A 24,670-nucleotide genomic window follows, 5' to 3' on the forward strand; every position below is an offset into this window, starting at 1 on the left:
ATGTCTTGATGTATGTTTTCTAGTTTAATTTCATCTACTCAATGACCTGCCAATATTTCACATCTTTTCCTGTATTGTGTATTCATTATAATATTGCAGTACATTTACAGTTCATCACGTCTGGTTTTGTAATTAAATTATTATACCTTTAGTACTTATAAACTGGTTTTTTGGTTGCTTATGTTTTTGGATAATCCACCTAAAGGATTAATTTCCTCTGTGCCAATTTCTAGGAAATCAAAATTTTTAAAGCTTGTGAAAATAAAGGAACCAAATTTTCTCTATTTCAAGACCACTTTTAAATAGAATAAAACTGGCTTGAAATGTGAAGCTGATCAGAATAGTGTTGAGATACATATTTTTTCCCAAGAACACAGGATTGGTTTTGATTTAATGTTATAAGCTTTAGAGATTTTGCAACACTGATTATGAAAAGACTTATGCTCCCTTCAAGTATGTCCATTGAACTCTGTGGAATTTGTCCACTGACTTCAACAGTCTTTGTGTTGTAAGTAGATTCATTCAGGTGAGATTAATTGTGTCCTGGGTGAAAGGGCTCAAAGGGGATGATTTTAAAACCATATTACAAAATAATAATGAAATGGGGATATTTCTAATGAAAATATGGTGTGAAAAACAAAATAGTTGATTTATTTATTCCCTTCACATTGAACAAATTGCTTTTGTATCATTTTAAAGAGTCAGAAAAAATGTCACTTAAATTAGATCCAAATATAATGACCATAATGAACTTCCAAACTTGAATGAGCATGGTATTTTCCTCATGTTTAAAGCTGTACTATAATCTTATATGCCTAATTATAAGTTAGGATCTATTCAACCAAGTTTTCTGAAGTCAGAGTGGAGCCACATAGGTGAAAGAAAGTTCAAATATTAATGTCAAGTTTTTCCATGAAATACTAACCTGTAATAGTCTGTTCTTCTCCACCAAAGAGAGGTCCTTGTGAATGGCATTTTCTTCTCTTATTTGTGTTGAAAAATAGACCTGTAATATACCTCTATTGACAAAAAACATACAGTGAAGAAATGTGCATCCGAGCTAAGTGCATAGCCCTCCTGTATGGCCAATGGGCAGAACTGGTAATTGCAGAGTGCATCTCATCTCACTTACAGTAAAGGCTTATTACAGATGAGATCAGATGTGCCAGAAAAATTCTTTTTCTGTCCATTGTCTGCAGGAGAGATCTGACTCTCAGCTCAGATATCTGTACTGTATGTATGTGAAGTCGAGTGAGTTTGAACCCTAATTTTTCACTGTCAGCTCAATTCAAAAATTAATATTAAGACCTATTATATCAGTGTGCCTTTAAGCTTTAACATTTGCTACAGATCTCTTTATTTGGTATGTTTCACTTTTGGCTTAGCCTTTGCCTCAAAAAGACCTTTTATAGTTTTATTCTGTTACTGCTGAAATTTAACTTCATTAGTAGCAAAAATTCTTAGAAAACATTTTGGAGAACAGTTAGAAGAAAATACATTACGAAATACATTTTTTTTTACTGGTATGAATTGACTTTTTAAAATATTTACACAGAAACTGACAATTTGCAAAACAGTAGAATAAGGGAATATCTTAAGTAACAGAAAACTAATACATATTCTCTATATGAATGGATTACACCATACAAAAATATGAAAAAACCCACCAAAATTTATTGATTTTATAATGATTTATTGAATGATCTGTCCCTCTTCTTACTATAGCTGGAAACAGATGCCCCCTGTTGTACAATTGCAGTAGCATAATAGTATTTGTTCAGGCTCTTCAAAAGGTTGGTTGGATTTTCAAGCAGTGTCCACTCATTGGTCCCATCTCTATTACATACCAGTAAATACAAATTCCTGGTCAAAACATATGTCTTGATGAGTCACTTATTCAATTCAAGGGAAATTATTTTTAAACACTGTGTTCCAAAGAAATGTACCCTGAAGGTGAGAAGACTTCATAAGTGGAGTGAAGTTTACTACCTGAAAGGTTCATTAAATTATGTGCAGTTATACCAACAGTGTAAGTTTATTCTAAAGTCCCATGTTCTGAAAATCACATTTTGAACTGCTTTGAGGATATACTAAGTCAGCCTGTCTAGTGATGTTATTGCTGGCAAATTTGTGCTTTGTTTGGTTTTTTTCTTGGAGAGGAATGAGTGCTAGCATAGCAATGCTCTTGCAACTGTGACTGTAAGCACAAGTCCATTCATTAATAGGTGAGCATTCCTATCTGGAACCTGGGGTAGTAGCAATCCAGTGTTCAACAAGTTTCAGACCCAGTCTGATATAAATAAAAGTGGGTGCTGTTTCTTGATGTCTGTATGTACACGAATTCTACACAGCCCTATAACAGGTACTTCCAGAAATATGGTCAGTCTTTAACATGCTGAATTCCTGACATAGCTTGAGAATAGCTTGCATGCCAGACCTTTTTTCCTTAAATGAGACAGGAATTTTTCATCAACATACTTTTTTGACACTGACTTCAAAGAACAAATAATGAAAGACTTACTGGGGAGAAATCTGATCAATAGAGTAATGGAAATGATTTTGAGGTTCTTTTGGAACTTATTTCCAGAGGAGAGATTTTTAAAACTTTGGAGACTTTCTTGTATGAATATTTCTATGTTAGCACAACATAAACAACCCATTTTCAAGCAATAGTATGTTCACTCCACTGGACTTTTATGCTATATGAGCCATGTAACGTTAACAAAAGATACTGTCATTTCTCTGCTATGGTTTATTATGGTTACACATTTGGATATGCAAACGTCATCATTTAACATGGATTTTCAAGTCATCAGGAAGTAAAGTTCAGGACATGATGTGTTTTTCAAAGTGCTCATTATAAACATCAGGCACTTGAGGGAAGACCAAGCGTCAGTTCCTGAGGTACTACTGATATGAGTGGGAAGCTTCCTGTTCTCACCAAAGACACAGCTATGTGAGTCAAAGGACATTCTGTGTCCTAAACAGGAACATCAGTTGCACTGAAAACCTCTCACTGAAAACAGAAGAAAATACTAATTTTTATTCTGCACTTTAGTATATTTTCTTTTGATTCTGTCTTCACAGTAGCTTTACCTCATCTTATCTTTTTGTCAATATGACCAAGAGGCCACTTACTGTACTTTTTAAACATATGTTTTTATACTTTATCTACACTTTTATACTTTATTCTACGCTTATATCCTATTACACATTTTAATTTCTGTTGTGAGGTATGAAGAAGCTTGACATATAATTTTTCACTCTTTTCATTACTTTCTAAACTTCATGGTATAGTTCTGTTGTTGATCAGTTCCTCTTTCTATTCTATAGACTCCTGGTTCCTAGTATGCTTGTGATGGTCATTTATCCCAAGTAGCATCACAGTCAACTTATTTATTATATTGTATGTCTTATAAATTTAGTAATGATAAACAGTAGCTGAAGCTACTATTCCTGTTTGAAATACATGTAGGTCTGTTAACATGTAGTAGATGTCCCAAAGGAGTCCATACTTAAGGTCCTGATGCTGCCTCCCTACTCAAAGGATTTATGCTTAAGTTAACATCTTCTCCACCTTTTTTAGGTTTTGGGACAAGCCCAAACCACTTGCCACACACTGACTTGGTGTCAGTATCCTTCAGAGGTTTTCTCTGCTACTCTAAAACTGGAAGTTCTATTTCCTAATACTTTCAGGATCAAACACAAAGCTGTTACACTTATAAAGAATCAAAAGTGTCTATTTAAAGCATTTAAATGGATCTTCTTTGTAGCAAATACAGACATTTAGGGACTTCACAAAACAGGGAAATCAGTGCATAGCAGTTGAGCAGTATAAATGCAGGGCAACACACCTGAAATTCTATCTGCAGGTCTCAGTTTCACAACTTTTTTGACTGTAACAATGTTGCACAAGTAGAATGCAAGGCAGAATGCTGTCTTCTGCAATGAGTAGTCAAGAGCCAAGAAATGCCTTCTGCTCTATGTATAATGACCTTTTTTTAATGTCCTCCAAGATATCAAAGGCACTGTACAAAGAGCCTCATAATTGTTTAATTATATTGCTTTTAAGGGTGAGATTCACTGTAATTGTTTCGGGAAACTGTTTCTGACAGAAGTATCTAAAGAGATCTTTACTGCAGTACTTCTGATTATGAAATTATTCTAGGAACTCAGGAAGTAAATCATGATGTCCTTCTCTACTGTATAGGAGAAACCAGATAAAGTCAGTTCAACTCCCTAGAAATCAGTGTTACAGCAGCTAAAAATTAGTCCCAGTGTGTTATAATGCTTGGAAAGGACACACAAATTTTCCACTTTTCCGCATTAAGGATGAATCATTTGTCTTTGTTCTAGCAGCAATGCTAAAACAAAGAATAAAGAAGGTGTATGCCAGAGGCAAGAGGGAGGAGGACTTGAATAATTTTGAATTGTTGAAGAGCTCAGTTTAATATGAAAAAAAATTACTTTAACAATCTGCAAATGAATGAGCCATAGAGGAGGAAAAGCCATACTTTTTGTATTAAATCAGTCCATTCATTTAACTGTTGCACGTGTTGATAGCTGAATTACCATCTGTCATATAAGCAGATGTTTTCCATCCGTGTTTTAATGAATCCTATTTTTCTAATCAACTTTGTACAGAGTAAAAATCTGCTTTTAAGAAACGCTGCATTTTCCATATACTGGACTACTTTGGCCTGTCAAAATTACAGACTATCTTATCAAATTAAAGTGTTTATGTGACTGTGCTTCCTTTTATATTGTGTGAAATGCACCCTTGCTTAAGCAAGGATTCTCTCCCATCCATTTCAAAATGTAGTGACACTTCAGGCTTTCCTAGAGCAAGGCTGTGGCAATCTGCCTGCAATTTGCGTAAGAGCATTCAGATATTGAAATAATTACCTCCCACTATTACCCATGGGCTCTCAAGTAATTACCTGCTTCCATTAGCATTTTATTTGATTCGCTAATTACCTTCAGAAATGCTGGATGGTTGTCCACTACCTGAAAGGATTACATTCAAATTAACCAACAAAGATTTTGCTAAAGCATGAAAATACAAGGCAAGGTGATGTATAAGAATAGTCAAGCAGTAAAATCCACCATACATGTCCTTTTTTATTTGTTCAAAGTCACAAAATGTTGCATACAATGTGCACTTGCAGCCCAAAAAGCCAGCCATACCTCGGGCTGCACCAAAAGCAACACGGGCAGCACATTGAGGGAGGTGATTCTCCCCATTGACTCTGCACTCCTGAGCCCCCACCTGGAGTGCTGCATCCAGCGCTGGGGGCTCCACAACAGGAAGGACATTGACTGTTTAAGTGAGTCCAGAGGAGGGCCACAAATATAATCAGAGGCCTGTAGCACCTCTCCTATAAAGACAGACTGAGAGAGTCGGGGTTGTTCTATCTGGAGAAGGGAAGGCTCCAGAAAGACCCTAGAGCAATCTTCCAGTACCTAAAGGTGCTACAGGAAACCTCGAGAGGGACTTTTTACCAGGCTATGGATTAGTAGCACAAGGGACAATGGCTTTGAACTGAAAGAGGGTAGATTTATATTAGACATCAGGAAGAAATTCTTTACTGTGGTGGTGAGGCACTGGCACAGGTTGCCCAGAGAAGTGGCCCTCTTAAATTCAGTATTAATCAGAATAGAAAAAGAGTTTACAGCGGTTCTGTCATCATTTGGAAAAGGAGATAAAAATACTACCCTAAGATTTAGTTATAAAGAAGTCTTTATGCAAAACAGAAAGCATCAAATAGAAGACTGAGAGCCTGAGTTTTAAACAGTCACTGAGATAGTGAATTAGAGAACTTACTGCAAGAACCTGACATCCAGTGAAAGTCCACCGACTGAATTAGAGGGAGAATAAAGAAGACTCCAGATTTTGGGTCTTTTTCTTGGGTGAATACCATAAATTTATGGTGTAAGGGAAAAATCATTTACTCCTTGATCTTGTGAACCATATCGTTGTAATTCTTACTATTTAAAAGCAGTGGAAGTAAAGCAAACCTTACCATTTGTCTAAGAAAAAAAAGTTGTTTTAAATTGAAAATAATTTTTTAACTTACTAAAAATGTATGAACATTTCTCTTTGACTTCTCATTCTCAGTTCTATTTTATTTTTCAGTTAAAGCATCAAAATGAACTAATACTCACAAATATACACCCACACCCTTCCATAAACAACCTGCTTCTATAGAATATTTGGAGCAAGGTGCCAAAACAGGTTTTTAGATCAGAAAACTAACAGCACATCTGTTTAGTCTCATGTAGGTCTATGCTCAGCTATGTAGGTTTCCTGTCAGTTTACATGAGAACTTAGCATTGTCTCAGGTCAATATGTCCTTGAAAAGATCTATCATAATTCTGCTAATAACTTGCCCCACTGGCCCTTTTTTTAGCACCAGTGGCCCTCCCTGTGGACCGTGTGGAATGTAGACATCCAGGCTTTATTTTGGTCAGTGAAGAGAAACAAACATATCCAGAGTGAGATTCACCCTGATAAATCTGTTCCTTGATATTACTACACCCATGTCTTGCAGTTAGCCAACTCACCCCCTAGAAGTGTCTCCCTCACTGACTGTAGGGGTAACCAGGTAAGTGACTAACTTGAGTTGGCACTTAACTTTTAGACAGACAAATTTAAGTAAAAGTTCTCTGGTAATCTTGACTACATAAACAGTGTCCTCACTCAGCAAGGAAAATGTCCCTTATTGCTCAACTGCTTCTTTTTCCTGAAAGATGACCCACAAATTTGACCCACAAACAGTGCTTCAGCTGTCATACACCTAATAGAAGGTGGCCTCAGTGGATTATGTCTATGTGTCTGAAAAAATATATCTTCTTTGCTGATAAATGTGATTAAATTATCACGTGGAAACAAGTCCCTTCTGCCCAAATTGTTTGTTCCCCAAATATGTAAAAACAGGTATGTGAATTATAGCTTGAATCTAAATGTACAGATGTTGATTGCTGAAACTGCCACATATGCTGTGAAAATAAAGGTGGTTTTGAGGTATATGGAAGGTTTTCGGGGTTGGGTTAGATCACTCTGAAACACTTGTGGTTCTGTTAAATCAATTACAATGTTGTCTATCACTTCAGATTACTTAAGATTTCATTCCTTCTGAATATTATACTTTTTAAAAATTTTACCAGACAGCAATTTACTAACAATAATCTTTACAAGTAAAAATTATTTTTAAGTGTTATTGAAAAGCAGTCTAAACTAAAGACAACACAACACATTAACATATTTTGTTAATATAAAAATTATTGCTGTTAAACAACTTTTGGGGATTCTTGAAAGGGTAGAAAATGGTTATGTCAGTGCCCTGCTGTATATTAAAGTCATTTAGAACATTTACAATAAAGCATTATCAAGAATCTGTTTTCACTGAATTTTTCTCATTGACATGTGGATTGCAACTGTGGTGGTTTGAAACTCCCAAGAATCTAATTTTTAAGTTCAAGCCCCCCTCCCACAGTTTTCCCCCTGTGAGAGGGTTTAATGATGATATGGACTTGATATCTTTTTCACCTCATGTGGAGAGTTTTCAGACAAAACACAACCATTCGTTATTGGTGGAAAGGGAAAATATTTGCAAAGGTTTATTTACACCCCCATATATATTTACTTAAATTAAATTTCTCCTTTTCGTCAATAAAAGTCCAAGAAGAAAAGAGAAAAGTCTTTCTGTCACTTCTCAGGCCACAGTTCCTTCATTTCAGTTTTTTGTGGCACTGGTTAGTGTCCTTCATTTTCCTGAGGCAGCAGATTTCAGTGTGGCAGTCAGGATTTTTATTCTTACTTTGTGGAAATTCCAACCCTGAACCCGAGCCTTCAGGGGATTTCCTTGTAGATCTTCACTCCTCTTGGGTTAGAATATTGAAGGCAGCTTTCAGTTCAGTCTTACCAAAGCTCTTTTGCTCTGTCTCAGCTCACCAGCAATAGAAGCAGCAGCAACAGCAGCAGCAGAGGGCACGGCCACCTCCTCCACATTCTGTCCTGGCTCAGCTCTCAGGACAGCTCCGGGTTTTTCAGCTCCTCTCTCTCTCTCTAGCTGCTACTGCATTTTGGGACTCCCTAAGAGTTTGGAAGTCCACCCCTCCTCTTCAGAAAGTCTCTGGGTTTTGGGAAAGTAATATGTGGTGGTATAAAAATGTGTGATCAATAAGGAAATCATAGATTTTGCATATAAGTTGTTGTATTGTATTGTGTTGTATGTATGTTCTGTTCTTTTCATTGGTTAATATTTGATGCAGTGCCATATATGGTTATGTTCTGCCCCTATCTTCTATGATTGGTTGTAATTTGCATGCTCCGCCTAAACCCCACCTTCTGTTCTAGTGCCTTCTTTACCCATGTTATTTAAGGCTGGAGCCATTTTGTGTAGTGCTCTTTTGTGCCCTTTTGTTTCCTCCCTTTAAACCATTCAGTTGCCCTGTGACTTTTATAATAAAATCATCTCACCAGCTGTACCCAGAAAAGTTTGTGGAGGTCTTTATTCCAGCGCCGACCTCCGCAGTAATACAGTCTTACCCCAAACCAGCTCTGTTGAGTTTTCCTCTGTTTTGTTGCCAGCTCTCCCTCCTGCAGGAACATCTCTGCGTCTTTCAGCCAGCTTCACGTTATCTCACTGCTACTGACTATCTTTTGGCTTTTAGCCAAAAGTCTCTGTTCAGGACTGTTCTACTGCCGCTTTCAATGTCTTCTGCTGCTGCTGACAGTAAGGAAACTCTTCCAGCTCTTGATTACAGGACCCGGTCCAGCTTTGACACTATACCAGGTCTCCCATAGTCTCAGCTGGGGGCTGGGGACCCTTGACCCCCAGAGGGGCTCACTGGCCCCCTGCTTCCTCCTGGCTCAGATCATGGCTACCTACCTTCTAAACTATCTTCCCTACTTTCTCTTCCGTTTCTGTGGGTATGTAATTTCCGTAGGGCGCACGTGGACTATTGATTGGTCCAGTATTATCAGTGGGGCAAACCGTTACTACCTCAGAGAAAAGGTTTTTCAAACCACCACAGCAACTTTCTAATTTCATTGACTGTAACAATCCCTGCACTGAGAAGTATACTTACCTGTACAATATCACCACATCATTACGCCCATTCTTGATTGAAAAGGTCATTCTAAAGAAAGGAGTCAACAAAACCAACACAAAATTTCAGATGTGATGATGTTGCTGCTATCCACTCCTTGTGCAGCAGCGTTACTCCATCTCCATTTTGATCCCTATGTCCCCTTTTCATCTTCTCCTTGAAGGACACATTTTAAGACATCTAGGGTAAAACTCATCATGTTTTTCAAAAGTGATGATGTTATGTGAGACACCTGGTTTCAGGAGAAGGTTTCCAGGCCCCTAGATAAGAGTGTCACATTCATTGTAGATGAAAAAAACCATCAGAACATAGCTAGATGTTTTCTAGAGGTAAATGAATAATGGCTGGATCTAATAAAGGCAATTGCACCCCTGTTTCTAGTCTTCTGGAACAGGAAATAACTTTTAGGGATAAAAGCTGCCATTTCCAGACTTTTGACATTTTTTGTATTGTTGTTGCTGCTTTGGTCTTTACCATCATGTTGCTGAGAACACAGCTGCGACGGGCAGGACACGTCTCCAGGATGAAGGACCACCGCCTCCCTAAGATCTTGCTTTATGGTGAACTTGCCACCAGCTGCCGCAGGAACCCCGAAGAAAAGATACAAGGACTCCCTGAAACAACATCTCAGCCTTGGCCATATTGATCAACATAACTGGTCTACTCTGGCCTCCAATCAGGAGGCCTGGAGACACACCATCTATAATGCTGTGGATGCTTTTGAGAACGCACACAGGATCACTCTCAAGGAGAAAAGACAATGCAGAAAGAATCGTGCCTTGCAGAATATACCACCTAAGGAGTCTTTCTGCTGTGCCTTTTGCAATCGGACATGTCTATCTCGTATTGGCCTTATTAGCCACCAGTGTGCTAACAAATGTGGATAGAGCCTTTCCCAAATCCTCGTTCACGAAGCCAAACCATGAAAAGATGAAATTAAATGATAGAAGCGGTTTTATGTAGAGCCTCTGAAATACAAAATTAAATGGCTTATGCTCTGCTTTCAGCAGACAGGTCTCTGTTCTTAAACTGTTTGAAATTTGAATCCTGTTTGTACTGTTTGGAAACTGGGAGATAATCCAGTCTTATCCTACTTATGCAGCAACCCCAAAGCAGTCTGTAGGTAACATCATCTCAGTCCAACAAAACAAAAGTTCTAATGTCCTAGTCCTTGCATATTCTTTAGGCATGAGCTTAAGTAATGATGTTAAAAAACATAGTTTTCTGGTTGATATATGATAATAAGGATGTCAACATAGTAAACCTACAAAAGTCTATTGAGTGATTGCACTGATCAGTAGCCTTTCACTTAAAAGGGCTCTTAAGCTTGGTGTGGGCAGTGGTTTACATATTTTGATATTTCATGTGTTGATCTACCAGTTTTATCTTATTGGCAGTTTCTTCTAACGTACAAATTTATTTTTTCCTGGCTTCCTCATGTCTTACACCATTTAGAAAACACTACTAGATTTTGTTGTGCAAACATGACAAGATGTTCAGAACTGTCTCTTCCAGTCACAAAAACCTATGAAAGACCATCTTGCATCTGCTCAAGGATGCCTTGCTCTCCCTCCCCCACTCCCAAATTTATATTCTGTGAGATCTCATGCAGGCTAAAAAAACCCAGATATTTCTTATGCCATCTGTGGGAAATGGACATTCACATTATTTCAGTTCCCGAGTGCCTGGTCTGCAGTGTGATCTGTGGAGCACCTGTGAACCTGTCCTGAGCTACCAAACCAACATGGAAATGGGACAGTGCCCTTACTACTCTTCTATCTAGACTGCCTGTTTTCAACATAGTCTCTCTTCTAAAATTTCTCTTTCTCAACTACACCTTAGGCTGAAAATGGTAGAGAAATATTACCCCTTAGTCCTTATGTGCTTACAGATCACCGAAATCAGAGAGTTTGCCATTCTGTCCTGCACAGCACCAGATGGACTTTTGATGTTGAAAAACTATGAGATCAAATCAGCAAATTAAATTGATTTACCCTTGTATGGATGCAAAGGAGTTAACACAGGAATGGAAAGTAGAGTTTAGAGCATTCCAAATAGCTTGACTAAGATTTGGTTCCCATTTTCGAACATCTGCTGACATTTAAGTATAACCCTTCACCAAACCTAAATGAGAAAAAACAAAGACAGAAAAGAGTCCCTTCATGCAGTTCTCCTGTGGTTTTATAGTATTCACTATGTGCATAAATCTCATTAGTATGTATCAGTCAAGCAAAAATCTAGGATCTCATTTTCTATTTTCTGATGGAGATCTTGTACCTTTTCATATAAATAGATTCTGTTAGCTCATTTATATGTATCAAATTTTCCTGGACTTTGCTATATTTGACAGTCCAAAGTGAAATGAGTGATTACTTGCAAATAATACTGTATCACTGATAATATAGATTAATAATAGTGGAAACAGCTTTCTGCAAAAGCAGGTGGATTTTACCTGTAGATGGCACTGGCCAGATTGTTTTCTGTAATCTTCTGCCTTTGGTGTAAATCAATAAATAGTCAGGGCAATAATATCCAAGCTGATTGAAGGCGTAAAAAAAAAAAAATATTGCAAAGGCTTAATGGAAATTTAGGGGTATAAGTCTCCATATACGGCTCTTATAATGCATATCTACCCACCTGGTCATGTGAAAAACACTAACTGCTAATTTCTTTCTAAATAGATTTCTTTTTTCAGGTTCTTTACAGAACAGTGACTATCCTAGGCAAGCTGACCATGTCTGTCCCAGTTTCATATTTAAGTCCAACTGCAGATTAAGAGCATCACAAAACTCTTTGGGGATAAAGACTTTGACTCAAAAACATGACTGATGTTTGTCCATTGTATCAAAAGGAAGAAATAACAGAAATGCATTATGAGGACCAGAATCCACCACAGTTCACTGTAACCATGAAGTAGGAGAGCAATAGGTAGCTCTTGGGCATGAGGCCTGCAGAAAAAAATTAATTATGGTAATTTTTATGAACTGCGATACAATTTTCAATGCATAGCAGTTGGAGGGTCAGGATTTCAAATAAAATGTTGTAGAAGATCTGATTTTATTTTCAGTTAGATGCTTTATTTGTATTTATACTTAGAATAATGTGAGAATTAAATTTGATATGACACTGACTGTGAAATTTAAAATTCAACCTTGTTTCAAACGTGCTGAAGATCATAACCATTGGGATCAGTTATAAAATTCACTTGAAGACACATTCAAATGGTGTGAATTCAATACTATTGTTTCGTCCAATGCTGACTGTTGGCACTGACGACCGCTGGGGTCCAGGCAAGATGACCCTGTCTTTCAGGGAGGTAACTGATACCCTCAAAAGTAAATAAACTAACACTAATGACTTCATGGAGCCTCTGAGACTCCTAGTTCTAAGTGTGATATGTTTTACTGGTAGCTGTTTTCTAATTATGGGAGATGTCTGGATGATTAAAAGCAGTTCTGGAAAAGTAGCACTTAGTCTGTGTTAAATACTTAGAGAACTCAGTAAGTCTAGATTCAGTCAAAGGACGGTGACATCTACCTTGCTGACAGCCCCCTACCTAACAATGTAGGTTAATTCTATCCCTTTTTTATGGTGTTCCTAAGTGCGTGGTCAATATAAATTATGTTTAGCAGAAGAAATTTGACTTAGTATTTATCTATAAATATTGCAGATACCACACAAAAGATACAGTGGCACTGATGATGTTGACAGTGAAAGATTGTGCTTTGGGACAGACATGTAAAACACCTGGCCCACTGGCAGAGTGATACTCAGAATTTTCATGAGTTCATTAAATTGCTTCAGGCAACCTCCACAGGGCACAGTGTTTTGTAACTTAATTAATGCTATTTCTGTTATTTCCCAAAGCCTGTAATGAATGTAAAATATATGCTTACTACTTTGTTTTACTGACCTAGCATTGCTTGAAAGAAGCCTGACAATTCATGTTAATTTATTATTGTTGTTTCATGATATGAACAAAACTCTTTTCCACTAAATATTACAAATAAAACTAATCTTTGTTCTCAATGACCTTAAACTACAAATCAGATTTTTTGATCAATTTACTGAGATATCTAAAATTAATAAAAAAGGGCAAGTAATTCTGACATGTAATAATATGACTTTTTAAAAGAAAAACAAATACATTCATTGTGCCATAATTTAAAAAGTAACTTTTTCAAAGCAGTTGAATGCAACCTGTTTGATCCTCAGAAAATGACAAAAGTGCATGTTGTTGGGCTTATCTTACACAGTGTCATGGTTAAACCCCAGCTGAAAACAGCATGGTACAGCCACCTGCTCACTCTCCTCCACTGGGATGGCAGAGAGAACTGGAAGGGTTAAAAAGGGAAAACTTGTGGTTTGAGAGAAAGACAGTTTAATAGGCAAAGCAAATGCTGCACAACACAAGCAGAGAAAATCGAGGAATTCATTCACCTCTTCCCACAGGAAGGCAGATGTTCTGCCATCCCCAGGAAAGCAGGGGCTCCATCACACGTAACTGTGACTTGGGAAGACAAACGTCATCACTCTGAGTGACCCCCTTCTTCACTCTTCCCCCAACTCTGTGTGCTGAGCATGCTGCCAAATGGTCTGGAATGTGCCTTGGATCACTTGGGGTCAGCTGTCCTGGCTGTGTCCCCTCCCAGCTCCTTGTGCAATCACAACCTGCTCCTTATCAGAAAAGGCCTTGATGCTGTGTGAGCACTGCTTAACAGCAATAACAAAAATGTCTCTATATTATCAACACCATTTTCATCACAAGCCCAAAATGCAGCCCCATACAAACTGCTGTGAAGAAAATTAAATCTACTCCAGACCAAACCAGCACACATAGCATCTTATTCTTAGCTGTATCATAGGAAACATCAATCACTAATGCAGTGGAAACAGTATATGAAAGAAAAAGCAGCACTATTGTTTGGTGATATTGTTTGATATTGTTTGTTAAGGAAAAAAACCTGGGTGGTTTTTTTTGTGTTCAACAAGGTAGTACCACTTACTGGACAATATCAGTCGACTCATGCTTAGTTTAAAACATCTAGTTCTTTGTGTTCTATTTGGCAAAGTTAATCCCTCTAAGAGACATTTCTAACAACTGAATTATAAATTAATTCTGTTTAAATATCATTTTGGGTTCAAGAGGCTTTACTATAATTGCTCATTTTAATTCACATTTCCATTGTCCTTAACTTTCTTCTCAAATTCTACATCAACGTAGTGAAAAGAAGCACATGCATTCTACTTGCAAAAAAGTCAGGGAAAGAGGCCTTTATATCCACCAATATAGGGAAAACATAGTAGACCTTCATGGTATTCAGTCAAAAAAATTATTTTTTATCCAAATGGAATAAAACTGACCTGTTGTAATCTCATTTTTCTCTCATTATGGCAAGAGTTCTTCCTGCTTGAGTTGAGACATCCAATCAATGTGACTAAGGGGGAAGCAAGTTGACCAAAGCTTACAGGGACTATGACCAATGGAAACAGACATCTACTTTGGGCACATCATATGTCTTAGGTGCACTTCTGTGTTGCTGTCAAAGGTAAAAAAGAATGACTGAATAACAGCTGAAAAATTATGAATATTGAAACAAATTTAAAAATTAACTTCATGACCAACAAAAAAGGTAGAAACTATTCAAGTGGTCTGTGAGAACATCATGTATTTAAACCCAATCACATTTCACCTCTAATAGAAAAGATACTTTCTAGAGGAAACAGATGTTTAAATTAGATTATTTTGTACTTCAAGATAGACCAAGGAGCAGAGGATGTATAATATGGAGAACATACTTTGTTTATGGCAGGAGACATAGTGATTAAAACAGGCATGTGAAAGGGAGTGCCATGAGAATACATTCTTCTATATTGGTCTTGCCTTTTGTCTCCAAGAAAAAGACCCTTGCCAATCTACCAGAAATTAATTAGTCAAGACACTTTTCTTTCTTTAACTGAAGGCAATGCATCCTATTTTGAAAATAAATTGCAGCTATAGTAAGGAATTTTTTATTGAAAAGTATGAACAGAAAATGACAGACAAAGATAAGGAAAGGCAGCAGCAGTTGCATGAGTCCCAAAATCAAGCCTGAATGAGTCAAGCTCCTTCACAGATCATTGAGTTTGATGACGAAATCTCTGTATAAAGCTTTATGACCTGCAAAATAAGTAGCCCAGACACTGCAGAAGCTGTCTTGTGTGTCAAGGATAGGAGGTGTGTAGAACAGAGTTTAAAGAGCAAAAGGCTTCTAAACAGTCATAGTGTCTGGTGTGACTCGAGCCGTACTGACAACATTGTACAAAGGCAATAATATCTTTAGGATTCCCTCCCCCACCTCCAGCTATACAGGTGGAACCAAAGAGAGGGCAATCTATTCTTTATATTTTTATTCCCATCTTTTTCTGCCTAATTAGTTTGAAAATTAGAAGTAATAATCATGTGCCAATATGAGACAAAAAGCAATACAGTTGTTACAATATATTTACAATAGAAACATCTTACCAGTGAAACGGGAATAGATTCTTCTTTTTCAGAATGCAACTATGAGCACTAAACAAAATATTTCAATTACTCAAGCTAAGACAATAACTTCTGCAATGACCTCAGTGGAAGAATTCCTGCCTAATTACTGGAAAAAGTGTTCTAATCCTTTCTATATCCTACAATAGCACCCAGTGCATTCTGGACTCCCACTGGAGTCAGTCTCAAATGACAGCACACAGAGGATACGGAAAGGAATATGCAAAATGTGGAACACAGCCAAGTAAAGTGCAATGACTTCCCTCAAAAAGAGTAAGAACTTCTTGAGATTTACCCTTGCAGTAATAAAGATTCTACTCAAAAAATCCACTAAATTACTACCTTTTGTGACAGTGTTGCATAGGTGTTAAGTAATTGAGAAATATGTTCTTCTACACAAAATGAAGATGAACAAAGATTTTGTGTTTTCCTAAATCTTGTTTTTAAATATCCTCTGAACTAGCTGATACAATGAAACAGTATTTTCTGCATGAAGAGATCTTGTACTTGGGATTATAGTTATTATTTTGGAAATTCAGAATATTTTTCTTATAGAGGTTAGCCGTGGAAAAAAATCCTAACAGAAATGCTTCTTGTCCAATTTAAGCAGATATTAATATGACCCAGAGTACATTGCTACAGATGTAAAAACCATCAAACAGTCTGGGAAAGTTTCCCTTTAAATGTGGCTTCACAGATGTTGAATCACTTGGCATTTGCAAGTAGAATAAATATGGTGCCTATAGTATATATTCCCATTGGTCTTCTGTGACTCAGGTTAGCTTTCCCTTAAAGAGAACATGAAACATTGATGCATTATTCCTTTCCTTTGTTACAAAATTTAATGAAATAATGATAAAATTCTTTGCTACTGCATAATAAACAGTAACATTTTAGGTCTCAAGCAGTGTAAGGTCACAGTTGAAAACTAGTTATGGATAGATTCCCTATTTTATTTCTCCTACAAGTAGCAATTTGGAAAGCCTGTTAGAAAGCACACCTTAATGTTGGAAGAAAATTATGAAATGAAAGTTTTTTCATAATTAACACTCAGAAAAATCTGCAAGTATATGTAAATTTGATTTACTATCTATTGTACATTCCAAAAGAAACCAATTTTATTATTGAAATAATTGCTAGACAGGAAGAAAAATCCAAGTTCAATAGCAGCCTGATTTGAGGATCACTCCTCAGTGTCATCTTCAAATAGCTAGTCTTTGTTAAGACAATTGCAGGGGTGTATGTGTGTATGTGTTAATATTTGCAGCATGAAAGAAGCATGATTCATACGAAAGTTTTCAGTGGTAGCTGGCAACAAATGACAAGAACTTATCTATCTTTTCATGAAAGGATAGTTATTCTTTAACAGCTGTTTTTAATAGCTCTACAACTTTTTATATAGGGTAAGAGCCTCATTCTGTTTAGTTTCATTTGTGTTTCACTCTGAGAGTAAGGGAGAGAAATGATACTTTTAAGATCATATGAATTTATATGAATTAACTTCTATTTATACATAACTGCCATCATTAAAAGGCAACTTATACAACAAATACCTAGTTTAGAAGCCCAGCTGTTGATTTTGGATAAAATTGTTTACTGTCCTGTCAGAATCCAAGGGAACCAGTAAGAATTCTAATTTTTAGAAAGACAAATGTATTTAATGGTTTCTTCTTTGCTGCTAAGTAGACATGACTGTGCTTAAAGATCAGAAGCATATCAAGCTGAATAACTGAGAGTAACCTGAAAACCCAAGAGAGGTGGGAAATGCTGCTCTGTGGATGAAATTACTTTCCTTTGGAAATATATATGATAAGTTCTGAGCATTCTAACCTAGTCTTCCTGCACATGTACGTCTGCTGTTTATTATGGAATTGCAGACAGACCATATGGTACATCGTAGGAAATATGTTTTATGACATGAAGGGATATCAGGTGTTTAGTTTTAGTTCATCTTTTTTTTTCCATGACAGCTGCATTAAAAAAAAAAAAGCCCAAAGTGGAGACCAGTGACAAGTGGTGATCGTCAGGGGCTGGAATTGGAACAGGCACTGTTTAATACCTTTCGTGGTGACATGGAGAATAGGATAGAGCGCACCCTCAGCAAGTTTGCCAACCCAAGCTGTGTGGTGCAGTCGACACACTGGAGGGAAGGGACGTAGACAGACCTGAGAAACAGGCCTGTGCAAATATCTTGAAGTTCAACAAGGCCAAGTGCAAGGTTGTGCACCTGGGTTGGGATAATTCCAAGTACGGATACAGGTAGGGAAAGAATTGATTGAGAGCAGCCCTCAGCAAAAGGACATGGGGCTGTTGATGGACAAGAAGTTCAAGATGAGCTGCGCAATGTGCACTTGCAGCCCCGAAACACAACCATATCCTGGGCTGCATCCAAAGCAACTTGGCCAGCAGGTCGAGGGAGGTGATTCTGCCCCTCTGCTCTGCTTTGCTCTGCTCTGGTAAGACTCCACCTGCAGTACTGCATCCAGATCTGGGGGCCCCAGCACAAGAAAGATGTGGATCTGTTGGAGTAAGCCCAGAGAAGGGCCATGAATATGATCAGAGAACTGCAGCACTTCTCCTATGGAGACGGGCTGAGAGAGTTAGGTCTGTTAAGTCTGGAGAAGAAAAGGCTCTTGGGTGATCTTAATAGTACCTTCCAGTACCTAAAGGGGCTACAAGAGAGCTGGAGAGAGCCTTTTTGTAAGGACATATGGTGATAGAACAATTAGTGATGGGACTGGAAGAGAGTAAGTTTAGATTAGATGTTAGAAAAAATTCTTTACTGTTAGGGTGATGAGGCACCAGAACAAGTTGCCCAGGGAAGTGGTGAATGCCCCATCCCTGGAAGTGTTCAAGACCAGGTTGGATGGATCTCTGAGCAACCTGGTCTAGTGAAAAGTGTCCCTGTCAACAGGAGGGGAAGTAGATGATCTTTAATGTCCCTTTCAACATAAACAATTCAGTGATTCTATTATTCTAAGCAAAACAAAATAGACAAACAAAAAAATCTGCAAATTCTTCTTATGATAGTGAATTATGGAAATGCACAACCCATGTATTCTTCATAAATATCTGAAAGGATCCTAAGATATGTTGTGATCTGACTTTTTCATTTTCACACTAATAGGTAGAGAGTATAATGTAGTCTTACCATTCTTTCATGAATAAAATACATCAAATTTGCATCAACTCAATGGCACTGTATAAAGAAGACTTTTTTTTCTCAATACATCTGGCTGTCATCCATAGAAAATCTGTGCCCTGTAAATGGGTGTAAAAGTCCTATGTTGAACAGCATATTTCCAATAAATTTTGTGGATTGAAGATCCAAGAATCCTAAATCTAAATCAGTTACAGATGAATTCAACCTGTGTAGAAATATAAGGTTAATAAACAAGACTCTTAAGTCATGAAAATCTGCACCATTTTGTTAAGAATGATCTTTCTTAACAGTAGTTGATCTAGTTCAAAATTGAAAAATCAATAAAAGTCACAAAAAAATCAGCAGCACTATTTGCTTTAAATAAACAGAATAAATCAACGCATCCTGCTTGATGGATTTTTTTCCCTTTAAGGAGTACACTATCCATTCTACTGCTCATTTCTCCCTATACTTTCTGTTTCATAAGAAAACTTACAGATCATTTCTTGTCAAAGTCTGTACTTCATAACTGCCACATATATTTTCCAGTGCAAATCAATAGAGCAAAATCAAGAAAGAAAAATAAAGCATTTTTGTATTCTGCAGAGTGAATACAAATATGCATTTATACACCTATCATTAACACCAGGTGGAAATAAGCATTTGAGAAAATTTACCTGTTGTTTCTTTATATTGAATCTATTTGTGATTTCCATGCCAAGTTCTGTAATGTCTAGGTACAAAGGTCAAGTAAAGGAAATTGATGTCATTTATTTTTTTGGAGGTCAATTGAGCTGATTACTCACCTATCCAATCATATTTTCTTCCTGATTGTGACATAGCCTTTTCTACAACTTAGTTTTGTTCTCTTGTTCACAACCTATATTTATTTCTGTCTTGACTGAACTTAGAAAGCATGTTCCTTAGGTCATTGTTTATACCATTCTTGCACAATAAGAATTCTGTGTAGTTTTGAAAAAATACCAGAAAGTAATAATTAAGAGAATGTTAAGGTTATGAGAAACAGCTTTCATTAAAATTCTGTCCTGCTGAAAAGTGATAAAAACATCATATTTTTATCATCTTTTTCCTATTCCATCACCTTTCAAACTATGTAAAAGGTGACTTACACTCTCTGCTTCCCACCACTGTCATATCTAGTGGCTTTCCAAATCAGAACTCAGCAACAGTTTCTCAGTGTTATGGCTTTTCTTTTGTGTTCAGTGACATTGAACACCTCCACAGAAGCATATCAGTTTCAGTGAAACTTGTACTGGTCAAAGTTAGCAAGGAATTTTATTTGTAACACTCTGAAGTCCAGGCAATAGTATGAAAGACAAAGGTGCAAGTCATGTTCATCTTGGTTTAAAGCGGGAATTTGAAATATGATGTCTCGTACTCTGGGCAATTGTACTAAATTATAGTCTTTGGGCTAGTCTAGAGTGAAGTTCAGGCTGAGTGGAGGTGATGGGAAGGGAGAGAATTGTTTTCTTTTTCCACAGCATTGAAAGGTCTTGTATATTGCAATGTCATAAGGAAAAAATCATCATCGCTTCTCTGAATCCTAACATTATTGGTGTTAATTTTGTGGGAAGCTATGTGAATTCAATCATGAAGATATAAAATAATTTGCAGCAGATATCTGGTCAGCGTCTTAATTTGACACAGGGATTGTATAGAGCAGAAGCCCTATGGGGAAAAAAAATCACACAAGATGATCAGGCATCTGTTCTTCGTAGGCATCTGCCCCAGTCTCCATAGGGTAAATAACTCTACATTTCCTATATTTATTCCAGACACTTGCTAGACAGTAAAAGAATGTGAAGTACCATCCTGGGCTACATTTATTCCAGTCATTTTAGTCTTGTGTGCTCTGTTTCCCTCTGCTTTCCATCCATTCCCTTGAAAATAACCCTTCCCCCAGACCTGTCACTCTTCTAACACTCTGTCTTCTCTAATCTTTCTTCCTAGTCCTTCTTACTGTGCCCACCTTTGTTGGCAATGATATCCTCAAGGAAATAAGCTAGCAAGTTTTAGACTTTCTCTCTGAAAGTGTGTGAATTGAAATTTTTAAAAGTCTGATCAGTTGGTTATATTTAAGGAATTTTCAAAACATAACAGAGGATAAATTTCTGAAATTTAAATTGGCCACATCATTCCTGTCTCCCAGATAGATCCCAAGTCCCTACCTAATCATTCATTAAGGTGTTAGACCTTCACAAATAAGAATGGTAAGAAATGGGCAAGACTAGGTATTTTCAGAAAAGCAGAGTTAAGTTAGATCAGAATTATAAGAATATTTAATCTGAATAAAAGGTTTCTACTACATAAAGAGTATTTTGCACAGTTTTGAGAATCATAAAATCATTTTTCATACTGAAAAGTTTTTTGTAATATTACCTACCAGCACAGTTAATAGGTATTGGTAAGTCTTAAATCAAAGCCAAATGTGAACACAATGCATTCTCTTTAGTGAGATAAGTTCAGCTTGCACAATTTAGCAGAACCATTCACATATGTAAGATTAAGTCAAGACATGTGCAGCATCTCTGTAAAAATAATCACAGTAGAACAATGTAAGAACAGTGTGACCAATCTGACCGTGACATTAGATGTGGGGGTTCAGAAACACAACTCAAAGACTAAATTCAAAATAAGGCAGAACATCACAATAATGAATGCTGTACATGACAGTGTTCAGACAAAAGTGATCTGTACTATAATTCTTGTGAAGAAATAGTGCATGAGATACAGGATGTGGGATAAAGGAGGATGGCAAAAATTGTTTGTAGCCACTAGAAATTAGCACAAAGCACTTCTCTCTGAAAAACTTCATTATAATATGACTGCAAGTTGGGAAATAATTTTTGTTAAATTATTCATTTTGATTAAAGAATTTCAGCTATCTGCACAGTGCACCTGTTACTTGACAGGCTATGGGTTATTACCATGGGGTTGTTCTTTACCCACTTATATGTGGAACACTAGACAAAGATAATATGTAATCATATGATTCATCTTGTCCTAGAGTAAAGCAAAGGCATATATTCTTCTTCACAGTAGAAACTAATATAGTAATGAAGCTGTCAGAGCCACACTAGAGAAAAGCATATGTTAAAGCAGAGTTATCCTAAATTCGGGACCATACTCTTAGCTGATATAAACTAGAATCTTTTATGCAGTTAAACAGGTCTGTACTTATTTGCACCCCATGAAGATTTCATAGGTGACACATAGTAATACTCAAGAGAAAAGTAGAAAATTAAAATAAAATTTCACAAATAAAGGGAAAAAATGTATTTATGTTAAGTTTCCTTTTACTTACATGTTCCAAACCACTTGAAGAAAAATGCAAGTTGGAATCCGAATAGAATTATACACAATATATCTTGGTATAAGGAGAATGAATGTCAAATTGTCAAGCAGGTAAATACTGAAGGCAAAAGTTTATGGAAAATGTATACTTTCCCAGCAGTTCAGGAGTCATAAGGCAATCATAACAAGTGACATGAATGAGAATGGTGTCTATTTACATCTAATCTACAATGTCTGGGGAGAAGGAGGGAGAAGGAGCTGGAATTTTAAGAAGTACCAGCAAAAAGCAAGCCTCAAAAAATGTTGAACCCACACTGAACCTATTTGTCATTTTGAAAAACTCTGTGAGCCAGAAATGTTAGATGGGAAGTTAGTGACCCTATTTGCTTTTAACAGAATTGGGTATGAAATAGTTGTATCTTGTAACCATGCAAGAAGTGTATTATGAGACTGAAACACACAGCTGTGTTCAGCATTCTTGTAAAAATATCTGGACAGTATCACACATGTGAAACAAAATCATTATTCTTCATCTCATATGTGAATTCCAGCTGAAAACAGATAGCAGGGTTGCATTGCACTTAAAAACCAAAGACAGCACAGCCTAGCATTTTGTCTCCAATTTCATCCTACAGGTAGCAACACTGGAGAGAAGGAAAAAAATTATTCTTTCCCTAATATTACTACAAACTGTGTGGCTTTTGCAATGACTTTCCTCTGTAGGTCTCAAAGTTTTTATTAACACTGATCCTGATTCTTCATCATTTTGTTCTTGGATAGTAATTGATATTAGCATGCATAAAGCACATTGCTATGATTCTTTGGACAATAGTTTATATTGCTTTGCAGTACTCTTTGAATGCCTTTATCACTTCTCCCACTCATAAATGAGAAGTGACCTAACTGAAACCTTCCAGTACCTGAAGGGGCCCTACAAAAGAGATAGAGAGAGACTATTTGCAAGGGCATGTGGTGACAGGACAAGGGGTAATGGTTTCAAATTGAAAGAGAGTAGGTTTAGATTAGATGTTAGAAAAAAATTCATTACTGTGAGGGTGGTGAGGCACTGGAACAGGTTGCTCAGAGAAATTGTGGATGACCCATTCTGGGAAGTGTTCAAAACCAGGTTATATGGAGCCCTAAGCAACCTGGTCTAGTAAAAGGTGTCCCTGATCATGGCAGGAGGTTGGAGTGAGATGATCCTTAATGTCCCTTCCAACCCAAACCAGTCTATGATTCTATGATTAAATTCAGCATGTGCAGGTCTCCTAAACATGTTAACTTCTTACTGTGTGCAGTGGCTGCTCCACCAGTAACACCAGCTTCCTTGGATCTAGGAGCCTTTTCCCTTACACATAGAATATCTTCATAATGCTTTTTCACCAAACTATTGACATTACTGCTTCTCCTGCACTTTCCCTACAAGATCATCTGAAGATTCAAACATGGGCACCGTTATTTTTTGTCAACAAGTTACCTCTTTACATCTGAGTAGTCCCTCCAGCATCTGTGCATTTTCTCAGCAAATGGGGGGTAGCACAGCATTCCCATTTGTCTGTGGTTAGGTTGAATGAATCTGTATTTGATGAGCACACACAGACAGATACCGCGGCTCAAGTGATCTAAAAATTCCTGATGTGGTAATTTGCTCAGAGGGGCAAGTGGACGCTTGACCCATTCAGGAGTTAAGTGTTATTACAAATAAAACTTTCTTTGCTGTTCTGGTAGAGTAAGGAAACTCATGACCAAGGGAGAATCAGACTCTCCTTAATATAAGTAGAGGCATCACGCAGCAGTTAACATTCGCTAACTATGAGACCTTGAAAACACGATTGTCTTTCTTCTCCCACCATGTTTGACGTCTTGTTTCCTTTTGCTCTGTGCACAGTGCCTGCAATTAGTCTTTAAGTTCTTTACAGAAAGGAGTCTCTTATGCACTTTTATTTGCTGTTTACTACCAATTAAGATGGATTTGTTCTTCCTCTGCCAAAGTGATCCAAGTCACTTGATAAATATTTGAAAATAAACTAGCCATTCTCTGGGTTTCATTTTTTGTCTGAGACTGTTTTAACTGTTACCCAGGATGCTGTTTTAACTAAGGTTGAAAAAAAATTTTTTAAAAAAGCTTATGGGCTTTACAGAACGCTTACATGATACCTAATTCATGTTGCCACTTAATCTACTTGGGATGAAGGAATTTTTTTTTTAACAGACTATTGTCAGCTGATTGTTTTTGCCTCAGTTTGTGGGGTTTTTTTCAAAGCTTTTCTACACTAGCAATAAGCCTCTGATATCTAAACCACAGAGGAGACATTTTGTTTATGCATATTCATAGGTGATTAAAGGAAATTGCACTTGTTTATTTTGCCCATCTGAATTGTTATATTATCCATTCCTGCTTTAGAAAAAGCTGCTTAAAACTCATGTGAAAAAAGGGCAGGAATTCCCTGTAGACCTGTTCATGGTTAATTCTATTTTGAAATAAATCTTATGCACAAAAGGCCAGTTTTATTTGATGCCATAAGAATAAAGATTCATACTTGCCATTATTTTACTGAAATGATTTTGTAATGCAA

Source organism: Manacus candei, unplaced genomic scaffold (genome assembly GCF_025592945.1).
Source record: "Manacus candei isolate 608988 ecotype Guabito, Panama unplaced genomic scaffold, ASM2559294v1 h1tg000011l, whole genome shotgun sequence".
NCBI classification, from domain to species: domain Eukaryota; kingdom Metazoa; phylum Chordata; class Aves; order Passeriformes; family Pipridae; genus Manacus; species Manacus candei.